General features: G+C 41.8%; 1 protein-coding gene across 1 annotated transcript in view; it reads left to right on the top strand.

Moving 5' to 3' along the window:
• Window positions 1-18,067, top strand: part of LOC141131934 (ADP-ribosylation factor-like protein 8B-A) — a 108,135-nt gene that overhangs the window by 57,145 nt on the left and 32,923 nt on the right. The gene's annotated exons all lie outside the window — the stretch shown is intronic.

Genomic DNA, 18,067 nt, shown 5'->3' with positions numbered 1-18,067 from the left:
CTTCTACTAAATACTGAGCAAAGGGTCTGAATACTTAGGACCATGTGATATTTCAGTTTTTCTTTTTTAATAAATCTGCAAAAATGTCAACAATTCTGTGTTTTTCTGTCAATATGGGGTGCTGTGTGTACATTAATGAGGAAAAAAATGAACTTAAATGATTTTAGCAAATGGCTGCAATATAACAAAGCGTGAAAAATTGAAGTGGGTCTGAATACTTTCCGTCCCCGCTGTGTGTGTGTGTGTGTGTGTGTGTGTGTGTGTGTGTGTGTGTGTGTATTGCATGGCAGAAACTCAATGCATTTCGGCATCTAAACATGATCAAATTGACTTGCTGAAGTTCAAACCGAGCATCAGAATGGGGAAGAAAGGCGATTTTTTTTTTTTTTTTTTTTTTTTTTTTTTTTTTTTTTTTTTTTCCCCCCCTTGTTTCTTTTGAACACGGCATGGTTGTTGGTGACAGACTGCTGGTCTGATTTAAAAAAACTGACCATCTGGGATTTCACGCACAACCATCTCTAGGGTTTACAGAGAATGGTCCGAAAGAGAAAATTTCTATAAAATATTTTTTTTTTTTTTTGGAGCGGCAGTTGTGTGGAGGAAAATGCCTTGTCAGAAGAGAATGGGCAGACTGGTTTGAGATGATAGAAGGGCCAAAGTAACTCAAATTACCACTCGAGCCACCAAGGTATGCAGAATATCATCTCTGAACGCATAACACATCAAACCTTGAAACAGATGGGCTACAGCAGCAGAAGACCACACCGGGCACCACTCTGTCAGCTAAGAACCGGAAACCTGAGGCTACAATTTGCATAGGCTCACCAAAGTTGGACAGTTTAGAATACTGGTTTCTTGAACATGAGAATGAGTTCACTGTATTGCAATGGCCTCCACAGTCACCAGATCTCAATCCAATAGTGCACCTTTGGGATGTGGTGGCACGGGAAATTTTCTCAATGGATGTGCAGCCAACATATCTGCAGCAATTGTGTGATGCTATCATGTCCAATATATGGACTAAAATTTAGAGACCTGTTTCCAACACATTTATTGAATCTATGGCACGAAGAATTAAGGCAGTTGTGAAGGCAAAAGGGGGTCCAACCCAGTATTAACTAGGTGTACATAAAAATAATGCTGTTGAGTGTATGTGGTATTCAGCAACTGTTCTGTTTTAACTTGTTATAATGGACATTTAGCCATGTACTGTCAGTGGACAGACCACCTTCTTCTAAACATATTATTGCCTTTTAACTACTTAAGGACTTCCCTACTTTTACTGCGGCAGGGCAGCCCTTAAGTGCAAAATTGCGTACCTGTACGTGATTTCCGTTGTCTGCTCTGGGGCGCACTCCGCTGGAGCCATTCAGCGGGTCCGATGGCCGCCTGACCCACCGATCATTTGTAGGAGAGGCAGAACAGTGAACTGCCTAATGTAAACAAGGCAGATCCCTGCTGTTCTGTCACAGGGGAAGAGAGAGATCTTGTGTTTCTGCTAATCAGGAACACAGATGTCTCTCTTCCTTCAGTCAGACCATCCCCCACACTATTAAAGTATTCCCTAGGAGTGCTGCCCCCCCCCCCCCTTTTTTTCTTTTCTTTTAGCACTAATCACTGTATTTGTGTCACTGATCCCCAAAAAGTGTCCGCTGCAGTCCTGCTAAAAAATCGCAGATTGCTGCCAATACTAGTGTGGAAAAAATTTTTAAAATCCATAAATCTATCCCATAGTTTGTAGATGCTAAAACTTTTGCGCAAACCAATTTGGTGTTTAAAAAAAAAAAAAATTATATAGCGGAATACAAATTGGCCTAAATTTTGATTTTTATAGCAGAAAGTAGAAAAGTGTGTGTGTGTGTGTGTGTGTGTGTGTGTGTGTGTGTGTGTGTGTGTGTGTGTGTGTGTGTTTGTTTGTTTTTTTTTTTTTTATTATATGAAGAGATGATCGAATACCACCAAAAGAAAGCTTTGTGGGAAAAGACATCCAATGTTTGGTTATAGCGTATAACTGACATTTGTCAGTTAAAGCAACGCAGCCGTATCGGGGAAAAAATGGCCCGGTCAGGAAGTGGATAAAACCTTCTGGAGCTGAAGTGGTTAAAGTATAAATCCCACTGACACAAATAGCAATTTCCTGTCTTGATATTAAAAACTTTTTTGCTGAATTAGACACTGAGATGTCTTTGAAACTGTAACCCTGAGATTGATGTGTATTTTCTGAGCTCTTGCTGATCCTTCAGTTATTCAGTCATATGATTGTAATCTTAGATCATGTGCTAGTTGCCGTATACATGTCTGTTGCATGAGTTCTTCAAATGACTAATACCGGTATTTTAAGAAGCTGTTTTTTCTTATCCTATTTTTAAGCTTTAATGTTTTTTAAGGGTTTTGGAGTATTAACCTCCTAAGACCTCATGTACACTGCTGCTGGTAAATGGACATTTTCTCAGCTGCCCCTGAACTCTCCTCTGTTATCTTATCAGTACATGTACACAGGGCAGTTTCCAGTTGTTTCTAGGCAGTTGAGTTCAGAAGCATTTTTTGGAAAGCAAGAAAATGTGTTCAGACGGATGTTCAGAGGCATTTAAAAGCTGTTACAGGCATTTGGCGTTTCAAACGCAGTAACTTGCGTTTTAGCAGCGTTTTATTTTACAGATGTTTTTCATTTCAACAAAAGCGCTTATAGACGCAAACGTGGCTAAACGGACATTTCCAACTGTCAAGGTAAATTGTTCAGGAGAGGTTGAACAACGTCCCATGTACATGAAGCCTAACTCTCAAAGGAGCAGGCTTAAATCGGTTGTAAAGAGTGTGAATAACTTGGTATTGTTACCTGCTCTGTGCATTGATATTGCACAGAGCAGCCCAGAACCTTCTCTTCTCTGTGTTTCTTTTGGCTCCTCTTCTGTGTGCTAGCATAGGAAGCACACTTGCTCCAGAGCCGTGCACAGCTTGACTCCTGCTCTCAAGATTTGAGTGGCAGCAGCAGGAGCCGGGGTCTCTGATCCTGTGAGGAAAGAGAGAGACTAGCGCCCCACTGGAGATAGGGAGGTCAGGGTGTTTATTATATTTGTTAGTGTGTGTGTGTGTACTGTAGCTGCTGACTTTTATTATTAGGACACTTACCTGTCCTGGAATCCAGTGGTATTCTCACCCCAACCAATTTTTTAATTGGCTGTCTGCTGCTAAAGGCAAAACAGCGGTTTGCCGATGTAAACATGGCAGATCTCTGTTCTGAGAGGAGGGAAGGCATTTTATCCTGTGTCTCTGAAAAGCAGGACCTAGGATCCATGTCTTCCTGTAGTAAAAGCACCTCCCACAGTATAGTAAAATGCTGACTAGGCACAGTTAACCCTTTGATCACCCTGATGTTGACCCCTTCCCAGCCAGTGTCGGTACTAGGGCTGAAACAATTAATCGATTACTATTTTCATAATCGATTAATCGGCCAGTAACATAATGGGGTTAAAACTAAAACGAGCCCTTTATAGTACAAAAGGAAAAAGGAGCACATAATTGCTACTTATTACTTTTACAGTAACACAGTAAAAAAAATGAACCCCTTACAGTAGTGATTATCTGCTATTTTTTTTTTTTTTTTTTTTTGCCCCATTATGTTACTAAACATCTTAGCCCTGGTTTACATCTATGTGATGTTTGGTGCTTTCTGCAGAATTGCACTACAGTTCATTTACATGATTTCCTATAGGACACGTTCACATCTATGCTTTTTTTCAGCCGCTGCGTATTTGGAAAGGGTCAGGGTGCTTTTTTTTTTTTTTTTTTTTTTTTTTTCCCCCAATACATCAATGGAGAAGCTGCAGAAAAGCATGTAATGCGTTTTTGGAGCACTTTGTTTTTTAGTCTGCCCAACAACAAATTGGCCAAAATAATGTACAAACGCAAATCGCAGCAAAATCACGTGCGCAAAAATCAAAACTCACAGCAAAATAGCACTGCAGAAACAGATCAAAAGCAAACTGCATAGGTGTGCACCGAGCCTTATGCTGGCCACACGGATCACTTGTTTTTAACATTCTGTTTTTAAAATGACTGTAATTTCTGAACAAAAACCACATTTACTGTCTGAAAATTCCTTGAAAATGAACTTCGATTTGACCCCACTAACAGACAATCGAGCGAACGTTCTTAAAATGACTTTTTTTTTTTTTTTTTTTTTTTTTCCCCCCAAGGAAGACGTATTTGTGTGTGCGTTTGTTTTTGTGTGGGTTTTTTTTTTTTTTTTTTTTAATAAAAAAATTTCATCCGAGTCTGATATTTACCAGATTCGCCCTGTGTATATACCCTCACAGTATATATCCTCTAATAGCATATACAGTATATCTCTTCTCTAATGGTATATGCTAGGGTTGTCCCGCTACTAGTATCGGCACAGATACCGAGCATTTGCCCAAGTACTTGTACTCGGGCAAATGCTCCCGATGCTTCCCCCCGATACCTGGAAGACAGCTGTGATCGGCGCGTGGGGGAGTTACAAGATTCTCCCCCAGCGGCTTTCAGCAGCTTTAGTGACATACAGCGGTCATCAGTCACCGCTGGCTGTTACTGCATCCTCCTCCATGCCCCCTCCATTCCTCTGTCCCCCTCCGCTGTCCCCCTCTGTTCCTCTCTCCTTCCCTGTGTCTCTCCGCTGTCCCCCTCCGTTCCTCTCTCCTTCCCTGTGTCTCTCCGCTGTCCCCCTCCGTTCCTCTCTCCTTCCCTGTGTCTCTCCGCTGTCCCCCTCCGTTCCTCTCTCCTTCCCTGTGTCTCTCCGCTGTCCCCCTCCGTTCCTCTCTCCTTCCCTGTGTCTCTCTGCTGTCCCCCTCCGTTCCTCTCTCCTTCCCTGTGTCTCTCCGCTGTCCCCCTCCGTTCCTCTCTCCTTCCCTGTGTCTCTCCGCTGTCCCCCTCCGTTCCTCTCTCCTTCCCTGTGTCTCTCCGCTGTCCCCCTCCGTTCCTCTCTCCTTCCCTGTGTCTCTCCGCTGTCCCCCTCCGTTCCTCTCTCCTTCCCTGTGTCTCTCCGCTGTCCCCCTCCGTTCCTCTCTCCTTCCCTGTGTCTCTCCGCTGTCCCCCTCCGTTCCTCTCTCCTTCCCTGTGTCTCTCCGCTGTCCCCCTCCGTTCCTCTCTCCTTCCCTGTGTCTCTCCGCTGTCCCCCTCCGTTCCCTTCTCCTTTCCTGTGTCTCTCCGCTGTCCCCCTCCGTTCCCCTCTCCTTCCCTGTGTCTCTCCGCTGTCCCCCTCCGTTCCCCTCTCCTTCTCTGTCCCCTCCGTTCTGCTGTCTCTCTCCGCTGTGTGAATGGACAGTCAGCTGACTCTGTCCATTCACATAACTGATACATTGTAATCTCCTGTGATTACGATGTGTCAGTTTATGAATGGAGAGGAGCCGCTGTCTTCTCTCCATTCATTTTCAGTGCAGCTGAGGCTGCAGAGAAAGGGACTGGGGAATCTCTATCCTCTGTCTCTTTCTCTGTCTCAAGGGGGAGATATTAGAGGTCTGTTAAGACCCCTGATATCTCACCAAAGCCCCCCAACAGGGCTGATTAAAAAAAAAAAAACATATAAAGAATAAAAAAAATATTATTGTAAAAAAAAACAAAACACACACATACACAGTTCACCAACCCCCCCCCCCCCAAAAAAAGAAAACACTGTTTTAAAAAAAAAAAAAACACTGTCACGTGACATTAAAAAAAAGTATCGGTACTTGTACTCGGTCCTAAAAAAGTGGTACAACCCTAGTATATACAATATATATCCTCTAATATACTATCTCTTCTGTCTGTTATTCTCAGAGTGGATTAGATATTTTGCTCCCTCACCACATAGTTGGTTATTTATATTTACCACTCCATATAGATATTTAAGAATTAATTGCCTTTTTTTTTAACTTTTACATATTAACTAAATTATACACCACACTTTAAGGTTATTAACCGATTAATCAAAACCATAATCGGCCAACCAATCGATTATGAAAATGATCGTTAGTTGCAGCCCTAGTCAGTATAGCGCTTATTTTTGAGCACTAATTAATGTTTTAGTGTCATTGGTCCCCAAAAAGTGTCAAGTGTCAGTTAATGTTCACTGCAATATCGCAGTCCCACTTTAAGTCGCTTATTGCCGCCATTACTAGTAAAAATGAATAAAAAGTGTTCTATAGTTTGTAAACGCTATACCTTTTGCACAAACCAATATACGCTTATTGGGATTTTTTTTCCCCCAAAAAATGTAGCCGAGTACATATTGGCCTAAATTATTATTATTACCGTATTTATCGGCGTATAACACGCACCCCAAGTTTAGGAGAGAATTTTAAGGAAAAAAACTTTTAGGAGGGAAGTTTAAGGGAAAAAAACTTACATTAAAATGCCCATCAGTGCAGCCTTATCGTGCCCATTGCAGCCTTGTCAGTGCAGCTTTGCCCCAGTGCAGTCTTGTCAGTGCAGTCTTGCCCCAGTGGTCAGTGCAGCCTTGCCCCCAGTGTCCATGCTTGGACAGATCGCCGCCGACATACACATAGCATATAGTTTTAAATATGGCGCCGCGGAGTTCGGAGGGACTCGGCGGAGCTGAACGAACGCCACCGAGATACACATAGTCGAGTGTACTCGGCTCTTTCTGGCACCGCTCACAGTCCCGCCCTATGATGGACATAACACAGGTCCAATGGCGGGACTGGGCGTGACTGTGAGCGGCGCCAGAAAGAGCCGAGAACACTCGACTATGTGTATCTCGGCTCCGCCCAGTCACTGTGATTTCGGCGGCGCTCGTTCAGCTCCGCTGAGTCCCTCCGAACTCCATGGCGCCATATTTAAAACTACATGCTATGTGAATGTCGGCGGCGATCGCCGCCGATAGATCACAATTAGCGGGGATCGGCGTATAACACGCACCCACGATTTTCCCCTCATTTTAAGGGGAAAAAAGTGCGTGTTATACGCCGATTTAAATACGGTATTTTATTTTTTTATTTTTTTTTTAATTGGAAGTGTTTTATAGCCAAAAGTTAAATTTTATGTTAGTTTTTTTTTCAAAATTGGTGGCCTTTTTTTGTTACAAAAAATAGAAAAGCAGAGGTGATCAAATACCACCATATTATTTGGGTACAGTGTCACATGGCCACGCAGTTGTTAAATTGTTTGCTACTGTAGCATTTCAAATTCTTGATGTCTACTTTCTGTACCATGTGCTTGTATGAAAAAGTATCCTGTTTTCTTTTGTATTGCTGCTTTTGTGTGGAATCCCTGGTGTTACAGCCAGTCCCTCTGCTTTCCTGTTAAAAAAAAAAAAAAAAATGACCCCTCTAAGCAGGAGAGCTCATCTTGGTCAATTGTCTAGCTATGCTGGGAACGCAGGCTGCTCCTCCAAAGATCAGACTTGTCCTGACGCCCCTGTTGCACAGCCATTCACTGGGAAGATCAGTGTGCTGTTGCTGTTCCTCCCCTCAGCTGTTTTGCAGCTGAGAACAGAGCTAATGTGATCCCTCCAACCGGGAGGCCCGAGCGACCAGCCGGCACGTCTGCCAGCTGGCCAGAGACCCCAACAAAGCCCAAATCAGCTTTGATCAGGTCTCGGATGTAGGAACCCAAAAGCGATATCACCACGTCCCTTCCGGTTTACTGGAGCCTTAACCTCTTTGCGCCTGCGCTGTAGCCAAAAGACTGCCACAGTGTGGGCCTAAGTTGCCGGGAGGGCGTCCATGTACATCCTCTCATGCATGAGCTGCCTGTGTGCCCGATACTCTTGGTAATCAGCGAAGCAATGATACTGGGTTGATCAGAGTAAAATCCTTAAGATCCTGGCCCCTTACCACGTGATCAGCTGTAGCCAATGACAGCTGATCATGTGATGTAAACGGCCGGTTACCACCTGGACTAAACTGTTTGCAAAATATTTTATATATATATATATATATATATATATATATATATTTATATTACTTTTTTTTTTTTTTTTTTTGTCCTTATTTTTTGCTAAAAAAAAAAAACAGTAGTGGTTAAATGCCACCAACTCTATTTGTGTGAAAAAAATGTCACGGCACAGTGTTGCATGACCGCTTAATTGTCAAAGAGTGACAGTGTTGAAAATTAGCCTGGGCAGGAAGGGTCTTTAAATGCCCAGTAAGCAAGTGGTAAAGGCGCCAGATTTAAAACAAAGTCCGTATTTAAAATCGCAAAACGTTTTGAATGCTTTTAAGTGTAAAGGAGGGATTTGGTGCCCTACAGACCCCAGATCCCACCAAAAAAAAAAACAAAACTTGACAACTATTACAAAGGATGTTTACATTCCTTGTGACAGCAACAAACGTGATAAAAAAACAAAATTATATAATATAATACTATATATTATATTTACATACATACACACATAATATGCTCCTGTGTAGGAGCAAATGTAAACATTGTTCAAACCATGATTGTTAGAGCGAGAGCAATAATTCCAGCACTAGACCTCCTCTGTAACAGTGAAACACTTTCACCTATGAAGAATTTTAATATATATATATATATATATATATATATATATATATATATATATATATATATATATATATATATATATATATTTTCCAATTCATGAAATTGAATTTGTTCCAAAATTGCGTTTTGAAAGGCTGCAAATACAGTGTAACATAAAATATTGCAATGATTGCTATTTTTTTTTTCTCTGGGGTCTAAAAAATATGTTTGGGGGTTATAAAGTCATTTTTTAGAAAAAAAATTTTTTACTTGTAAGCAACAGGTATCAGAAAAAGTCCTGGTCTTGAAGTGGTTAAACTGAATGGGTTGTATTTACAATCACTTTAACCGCTTCCTGACCGCCCTGCGTACATTTCCTGCAGCAGCGCAACCTCTCTGCACAAAATCGCATACCTGTACGTGGTTTTTGCCCTTCTGGGTCTGGGGCGCGCACACGCACCGCCAGCTCCTGCTGTGATCCGATGTCCCCTGGGACCTGTGAATTGTTCACAAGGTAGACAGAGTGGCCATACATTTTATTTGGGTACAGCATCGCATAATGCAGTGCCGTATCGCAAAAAAAGCCTGGTCGTGAAAGGGGGCCACATCTTGAGGTCAAGTGGCTAGTCACAGACTTGAGACAGGTTATCAACCAAGCCATGTTTATCTGCAGATCACTGGCTTAGCTTTACTGTATGGCAGGGATGTTTGCAATCAGACGCCGGTACTTAAATTTGACGGGTACCCAATCCCACTTCAGGTCAGATTACCAAGGTGATCTAAACTGAAGTTTGGCACTCTCTAGCCCCCCTCCTCTCCACAGGCTCTTGGGACACATCACATGCCCAGGAGACTATGGGACCATTCACAGCATAGTGGGCAGCTGGCTGTGAAAAGGCATGTAGTTGGCTGCCCACAGTTGAGATACTGGCGCCTGCACCTAAAGACCGACAAAGAGTCGGGTCAGGTGTGGACCTGGGAACAGTTAAGTGTGTGTTTTGCTTGTTTTTTTAAAAAAACTTAGGCCTCATGCACACGAGATGCCGGGTGCAAACTGCTGAACACATGTTTTTAAAAGCTGAAACCGTATTTAGAAACGCCCGTTTGCCGCGTTTGCATGCCGCGTTTTACTGCGTTTTGCGTCTAGAAGCGTCTGTCGAGCAGAGAATGACATTTTGCGACCCAACTTTGGGGCCCCGTATCTCGGGGCCACTTGGTGCTAGGAACCCCAAATTGGTGTGCTAACACAGTGGAACTAGCACTACAACATATCCAAATTTGGGGTTCCTAGCACCAAGTGGCCCCGAGATACAGGGCCCCAAAATCAGGTCATAAAGTGTCAAGCACTTCTGCAGCAGAGAGGGACATTTTGTGACCGATATCTCGGGGCCACTTGGTGATAGGAACTCCAAATTTGGATATGTTCTAGTGTTAGTCCAACTGTTAGCACACCAAATTTGGGGTTCCTAGCACCAAGCGGCCCCGAGATATGGGGCCCCAAATTCGGGTTGTAAAATGTTCCTTTAAAAACACTTATAAACGCAAACGCGGTACCGGCGTTTAGTGTCTGAAACGTGGAAAACGTTTGCGCCTGAACCCATTTTTTTGCTTCTGGAGAAATGAGGTTAAACACAACTGCCTGAACGCCAAAAAACGAGACTGTGTACATGGACACAGGATAACATTGAATGGGTTCAGGGACAGTTAAAGTGTCCAACTGCCTCTGAACGCGAGTTTAACAGCGTCTCGTGTGCATGAGGCCTAAGTCTGCGGCTGAAGTATTTGTACCTGGTGACTTTTAAATTTTTGTTTACAGGGTAAAGGACCTCTTTATAATTAGCATTATTCAGTCTTGATTGTATGTCTTGGCTCAGAGGAAGGCTAACGGAAGCTTTACAGTGCTGACATTCACAGGCTGCCCAGAAAGGAGTGAATATCGGGGAGATAAGACAAGACACTAGTATTGTAAGTTTACCTCTTGTGTATCTCCCTGGCAGCAGAGTTTGTCCTGTCACCTCTCCTGATTTTTTTTTTTTTTTTTTTTTTTCTCTGTCCCTGCTCTGTGTTCCCTCAGCAAACTCTCTCATTCCTATTGCTCTTTCCCAGTAGTGGGGGGGGGTGTAGAAGATGAAGGAACATGCCAGGAGTACCAATAAACAAATTCCTGTGGCAGCACACTCCCCACTAGGTGTTGGAGAATAGTACTAACGTTTCCATAATTGATTTGTTGGCTGATTCATTAGGAATGCACCGCTTTACCGTCCAAAAAATGGGGTTATCGGCCTTTTGTAGATGATGGCTGCTGAAAAAGTGTTTTTGTTTTGTCTTCTGCGATTTTACTGCATTTATGCGACTTTAAGAAGTGCACCAAAAACGGAACACGTGTGCATTTTTTATTTATTTATTTTGTTGCTTTTTCAATGGGTGGAAGACATGCATAGAATTTAAAGGGATGCATTTTTCTTGAGCTTTTCTTGCGCTTTTTTAACGCAAGTGATTCAAACACTTTTCGGTGTGAAAGCAGCCCATCGGCTGAAAACGTGACGATTAATGGACAAACATTATATTAATTTAGATTCATAATCTTAATTAACAATTGTACAAGGCATGTAATACAATTTTATGTATAAACAAAAAAATATATTTAATTATTTATACTGTCCATTTTGGTTTTTGGCCCTGTGAATCCTGTTTATTTTGATTTAATCGCCTAAACATCTCAAACAAGTTTTTGGTGTATAATTTAGCTAGTTGATCTGTAAAGCTTAAGAAAAGGGGGGAAAAAAAATTGATTCTTGAACATCTCTCTGTATGCAGTGGTAAATCTCTATATAACCAGCTATATGATTAGGGAACACAATGTCTAATGTACTCTGAGAATAACAGAAGAGATGTACAGTTGTGCTCATAAGTTTACATACCCTGGCAGAATTTATGATTTCTTGGCCATTTTCAGAGAATATGAATGATAACACAAACTTTTTTTTTCACTCATTGTTAGTGTTTGGCTGAAGCCATTTATTAATCAACTGTGTTTACTCTTTTTAAATCCTAATCGCAACAGAAACTACACAAATGACCCTGATCAAAAGTTTACATACCCCAGTTCTTAATACTGTGTATTGCCCCCTTTAACATCAATGACAGCTTGAGGTCTTTTGTGGTATTTGTGGATGAGGCTCTTTATCTTCTCAAATGGTAAAGCTGCCCATTCCTCTTGTCAAAAAGCCTCCAGTTCCTGTAAATTCTTGGGCTGTCTTGCACGAATTGCACATTTGAGATCTCCCCAGAGTGGCTCAATGATATTGAGGTCAGGAGACTGAGATGGCCACTCCAGAACCTTCATTTTATTCTGCTGTAGCCAATGACAGGTTGACTTGGCCTTGTGTTTTGGATCATTGTCATGTTGTAATGTCCAAGTACGTCCCATGTGCAGCTTCCTGGCTGATGAATGCAAATGTTCCTTCAGTATTTTTTGATAACATACTGCATTCATCTTGCCATCAATTTTGAGTAAATTTCCTGTGCCTTTACAGCTCCGTGTTTCACAGTAGGAATGGTGTGCCTTTCATCATAGGCCTTGTTGACTCCTCTCCAAATGTAGTGTTTATGGTTGTGGCCAAAAAGCTCAATGTTGGTCTCATCACTCCAAATGTCTTTGTGCCAGAAGGTTTGAGGCTTGTCTCTGTGCTGTTTGATGTATTGTAACCAGGGATACTTTGTGGCATTTGTGTAGTAATGGCTTTCTTCTGGAGACTTGACCATGCAGCCCATCTTTCTTCAAGTGCCTCCTTATTGTGCATCTTGAAACGGCCACACCACATGTTTTCAGAGAGTCCTGTATTTCACCTGAAGTTACTTAGGGGTTTTTCTTTGCATCCCGAACAATTTTCCAGGCTGAAATTTAACAGAACCCCTTATTTTCTACTTCTTGATTAGAGTTTGAACACTGCTGATTGGCATTCTCAATTCCTTGGATATCTTTTTATATCCCTTTCCTGTTTTATACAGTTCAACTACCTTTTCCCACAGATCCTTTGACAATTCTTTTGCTTTCCCCATGACTCAGAATCCAGAAACATCAGTGCAGCACTGGATGAAAGCTACAAGGGTCTGTCAGGAGTCCAGATACTCATTGACCTTTTATACACACACACTAATTACAAGCAAACAGATCACAGGTGAGGATAATTACCTTTTTAATAGCCATTCAAACCCCTTTGTGTCAACTTGTGTGCAGGGTATGTAAACTTTTGATTAGGGTCATTTGGGTAGTTTCTGTTGTGAAACAAGTGAAGTATAATGAGGCTTGTTTTACCATGTATATGAATTCGGTACCATGAGACTATGGTTGCCCTCCAACCCCCATACATATGTAACCCAAAATTGTCCCAAACAGGGGGGGACCAAAAAGAAAAGCGGGGCTCAAAGGAGAGGCAATCCCAATATGTAATAAATGCGAATGGATATTTATTGGTACAAAATAGAAAAACATGGAGATATATGCAAGAGCATTACCAAAAAGTAACCCTGCCCTAATAAAATTGATCAATATCTGAATTGATCAAAAACAAACAAATCACAGACATGGGGAACATAAAACATGTATGGACTTACAAAACAAAACAAAAACGTCCGGACGTCTTGGCTATTGATGTCTGCGCAAACCATAACAATAAGAAGTGTACAGCAATGCTGAGTAAGGTTTGCAGTGCAGACATCCATTCCCCCGGGGGGGGCGGCTCAGGGCGGGATGTGGAAGGAATTGGAAAACGGGGGGGAGGAGGAAAAAGGTTGGGAACCTGGGAGAGGATGATTGGCCGTGGAGTGGGATGCTGATATGAGGTCTGTGATCAGACGTCAATTCATCCTATGGATGGGGATGTATTGGCCTTGCATGTGTGAATGTAGGATCACGGTTGCCAGGATCCGGGATAATATATTGCAAGATGTGCAGTTATCCAGTATTTAGTTGACTCTATGCAGATGCATGCTGTAATGAAGTCAAATGGTGACAAGTATGGGCAGGAATACAAAGATAGGTTGCCTTGTACGTTACCGCTTCCGGGTCCCGTCTGGGAATCCTATGGTATTACCAGGTTGCAGTGGCTCCTGTGTTGTAAGCTGCGCCTCTTGCCGCTGTGCACAATGCCGTACACTGACCTAAAAAGTTCTCCGTGATCCGAAGGTTACTTCTTATGTGAACATGTGGCCAGCCATCCAGGTGCACCTGTTGCCCTCCACACGGCTGCTCCGGACCATGGAGCGGGACGCTCCCTCAATAGATGAGCCGGCTAACCCCACCGGGGGATGACAGCGGGCGTGACGTCGACGCGTTTCACAAAACAAACATGTGTAGCTTCATCTGGACGTTAGTTTCTGTTGTGATTGTGTTTTACTCCTTTTAAATCGTAGTGTGTTTGTTTATTTTTGTATTTTTGTTTTTTTTATAATAAATGGCTTCAGCCAAACACTAACCATGAGTGAAAAATGTTTGTGTTCTCGTTCATATTCTCTGAAAAATAGCCAAGGAATCATAAATTCTGCCAGGGTATGGAAACTTATGAGCACAACAGTATATACTATTAGGAGGTTGAATCTTTACCTATGATCAGACTCCATCATCCACCATCATGCATGACAGACTCCCTTGTCATAGGCAGGTAGCTGGATACAAGCTAGCTGCGAGTGCTGTCATTTATGCTGGCCATACACGAACAAATTTTTACTTTGGAAAATTTTAGTACTCGGAGCGTTCGTTTGATTTTCTAATCATTAGTGGGTTTCAATCAATGTTTTCAACCAGTGACTGGAAAATTCGAAGGAGTAGAGTAGAAAACCTTTTCTCGATTGAATACATTTTTGGACAGTATATGTGATTATTTTTTTTTTTTTTTTCCTACAGCAATTGCATTTGAAAATGAATTTTAAAAGCAAGTGAAATTTTTGAGTGGCATCTGTCCATTAAATGTACAAATATCATCTAAAAAGTAGTATCACCTGTCAGGGGTTAAAACAAATTGGCCCTTTTTTTATAGTACAAAAACAGCAAATATTCTCTACTACAAGGGGTTTATTTTATACTGTGAAAAGTAAATGTGTAATGATCTCCATCTCCCCTGAAGTTGGATATACAGGGTATTTTTAACTGCAAGTCGGATGTGGAGGGGAGTGGGGAGACACAGGAATCTTATATTTTAAAGAAGTTACAAACCCCGGGTTGAGTGGTTTTTTTTTTTTTTTTTTTTTTTTGGGAACCTGTAAGGTAAAGGCATAATGTGCTAGTTCTAGTTCCTTCAGAGCGCATGCGCCAGTGATGTCACTGACAGCATGTAATGTAAATATCTCCTAAACGGCACACATTTAGGAGATATGTACGCTACCTTATAGGTAAGCCTTTATTATAGGTTAGCCTATAGGTAAAAGATGGAACTTTACTTCCTTTTTCTACATAGTAGGTGAGGTTGAAAAAAGACACTAGTCCATTAAGTCCAACCTATGTGTGTGATTATATGTCAGTATTACATTGTATATCCCTGTATGTTGCGGTTGTTCAGGTGCTTCTCTAATAGTTTTTTTGAAACTATCGATGCCCCCCCACTGAGACCACCCCCTGTGGAAGGGAATAACACATCCTTGCCACTTATACAGTAAAGAACCCTCTACACAGTTTTAGGTTAAACCTCCCATTTTTTTTTTTTTTTTTTTTTTTTTTTCCTTTCCGCGAAAGTTTTATCCCTATTGTGGGGTCACCGGTATGGTATTTGTGTATTGAAATCATATCCCCTCTCAAGAGTCTCATCTCTAGAGAGAATAATAATATAGATTCCCCCAGAGGTTCACCCCCTAGTGAGAAGGCTTGCATTCATATTTTTGCCACCCAAATGCATTATTTTACTTTTTTTTTTTTTTTTTTTTTTTTTTTTTTTTACATTAAACCTCATTTGCCATGTAGTTGCCCACCCCATTAATTTTGTTCAGATCTTCTTGCAAGGTTTCCACATCCTGCGGAGAAGTTATTGCCCTACTTAGCATAGTATTGTCCCCAAATACAGAGATTGAACTATTTACCCCATCCTCCAGGTCGTTTATGAACAAATTAAACCGGATTGGTCCCAGCACAGAACCCTGGGGCACTCCACTACCTGCCCCTGACCATACCGAGTACTCCCCATTTATCACCACCCTCTGAACTTGCGCCTGTAGCCAGTTTTAAATCCATGTACTCACCATATGGTCCATGCCAACGGATCTTACTTTGTACAGTGATCGTTTATGGGGAACTGTGTCAAATGCTTTTGCAAAATCCAGATACACCATGTCTACAGGCCTTCCTTTATCTAGATGGCAACTCACCTCCTCATAGAAGGTTAATAGATTGGTTTGGCAAGAACGATTCTTCATGGATCCATGCGGATTACTGCTAATGATATTGTTTCCATTACTAAAATCTTGTGTATATAGTCCCTTATCCCCTCCAAGAGCTTGCATACTATTGATGTTAGGCTAACTGGTCTGTAATTCCCAGGGATGTGTTTTGGCCCTTTTTTTTAAATGTTTTTGCTACATTGGCTTTTCTCCAATCAGCTGGTACCATTCCAGTTAGACTGTAAGTAAAAATTAAGAACAATGACCAGAGCACTTTTGCGATTCGGCACTGCGTCACTTTAACTGACAATAGCGCGGTCGTGTGACAAAATTGACATCCATTTTTTTTTTTTCCCCACAAATAGAGCTTTCTTTTGGTAGTATTTGATCACCTCTGTGGTATTTTTGTGCTATAAACAAAAAGAGCGACAATTTTGAAAAAAAAGCAATTTTTTTTTTTACTTTTTGCTATAATAAATATCCCCTAAAAAATGTAAAACATTTTTTAAAAAATGGATATATTTATAGCTTATTTATTTATTTTCTTACTAGTAATGGCGGCGATCTGTGATATATATATATATATATATATATATATATATATATATATATATATATTTTTTTTATCATGACTGCGACATTATGGTGGACACATTGGACAATTTTGACGCATTTTTGGGACTATGTTGGCATTAATACAGCGATCAATGCTATAAAAATGTCACTGGCAGTGTAGGGGTTAACACTAGGGGGCGATCAAGGGGTTAATTGTGTTCCCTAGTGTGCGTTCTAACTGGAGGGGGCTGACTAGGGGAGATGACAGATCCCTGTGCATCGGCTCTGGGGATGAGCTGCCCCCGCGCCCCTAGTGCTCACCAGAGGGAGCGACTTAACATAACATAACGACGATTCGTGCAGCCAAGCCATGTTGCTGCAGTACAACTGCAGCGGCTGGTTGGAAACTTAACATTTAACCGATTGCCAAAGTCTATTTCTAATTCTGTCCACTGTTAGCCATGAGGGTGCTTCCTGTGATGTATCATGAGGACAAACCCTGCAGTTTTGGTTACTGAAGCCCCCCCCACTTAAAGTAGTACTAAGACCACTTTCACACTGAGGCGATTTACAGGCTTTTTTATTTATTTTTTTTTTGGGGCTAAAAATAGCACCTGAAAAACGCCTACCATGCCACTCCAATGTGAGCCTGAGTGCTACAAAAAGCCCTGCAAGCTGCGTCTTTGAGGGGGTGGAGGAGTGCTGTATACACTGCTCCTTCACCGCCCCTGCCTATTGTAATGAATGGGCACTGCCTAAGTGCGGTAGTGCTTTTCGGGAGCTAGGAACCCTTTCCTCTGCCGCTAGCAGGGGTTAAAAGCACCCTGCTAGTGGCCAAAAAGCGCAGCTAAAATGACAGTAAAGCGGCTGTGCTAGCAGTGTGAAAGGGGTTCGAAGGACTGAGTATAGATGGTGTACTGAGCTGTTTGTGTACTGCACTGTATTTACTGATCTGTAAACAAATATTGCATTCTGTATGCTGGCCAATTGATTATGAACATAGTTGACAACTATTTTTCATAATCAATTGTCATTTGGTTTCAGCCCTAAAAGTCAGTAACATGTTGCAATCCATCACAAGAAGTGTGAAGCACATGATATGAAGTGACACCACACTCCCCACTTAAAATTCTTAGATTATATAAAATTCTATATTATAGTGCCAGTGATTAGTGGTATTTGGATGACTACATCAGGTCCCACTGTCAGAGTACTGTGTACTTATCTGTACTGTTATCGGTACAGATAAGTATATTTATTATAGAACCCAGACACAGGGGAACTTATTGTTATACAGAGTAGATGTGAGCTTTTAATATTAAATATGAAAGCAGCAGGAGCGGAGGGGGTGGGCGCTGACATGAGAGGTGGGGGGCACACAGGAGACAGAGCAGGGCTGCGGGTGATGGAGGCACATAAACTGACCTTAGCAGCCACAATTTTTTTTAAGGTGATACAGGGGGCCAAATGACCCAGCACAAGCACTGTGCTGTATAACTTGCTTTAAGAAGACGGGGTGTGTGTGTGTGTGTGTGTGTGTGTGTGTGTGTGTGTGTGTTTGTGTGTGTGTGTTTGTGTGTGTGTGTTTGTGTGTTGTGTGTTGTGTGTGTTGTGTGTGTGTGTGTTGTGTGTGTGTGTGTGTGTGTGTGTGTGTGTGTGTGTGTGTGTGTTGTGTGTGTGTGTT

This window comes from Aquarana catesbeiana, linkage group LG03 (assembly GCF_042186555.1).
Source record: "Aquarana catesbeiana isolate 2022-GZ linkage group LG03, ASM4218655v1, whole genome shotgun sequence".
Lineage (NCBI taxonomy): Eukaryota > Metazoa > Chordata > Amphibia > Anura > Ranidae > Aquarana > Aquarana catesbeiana.
This window is presented reverse-complemented; position numbering and strand designations above follow the sequence as displayed.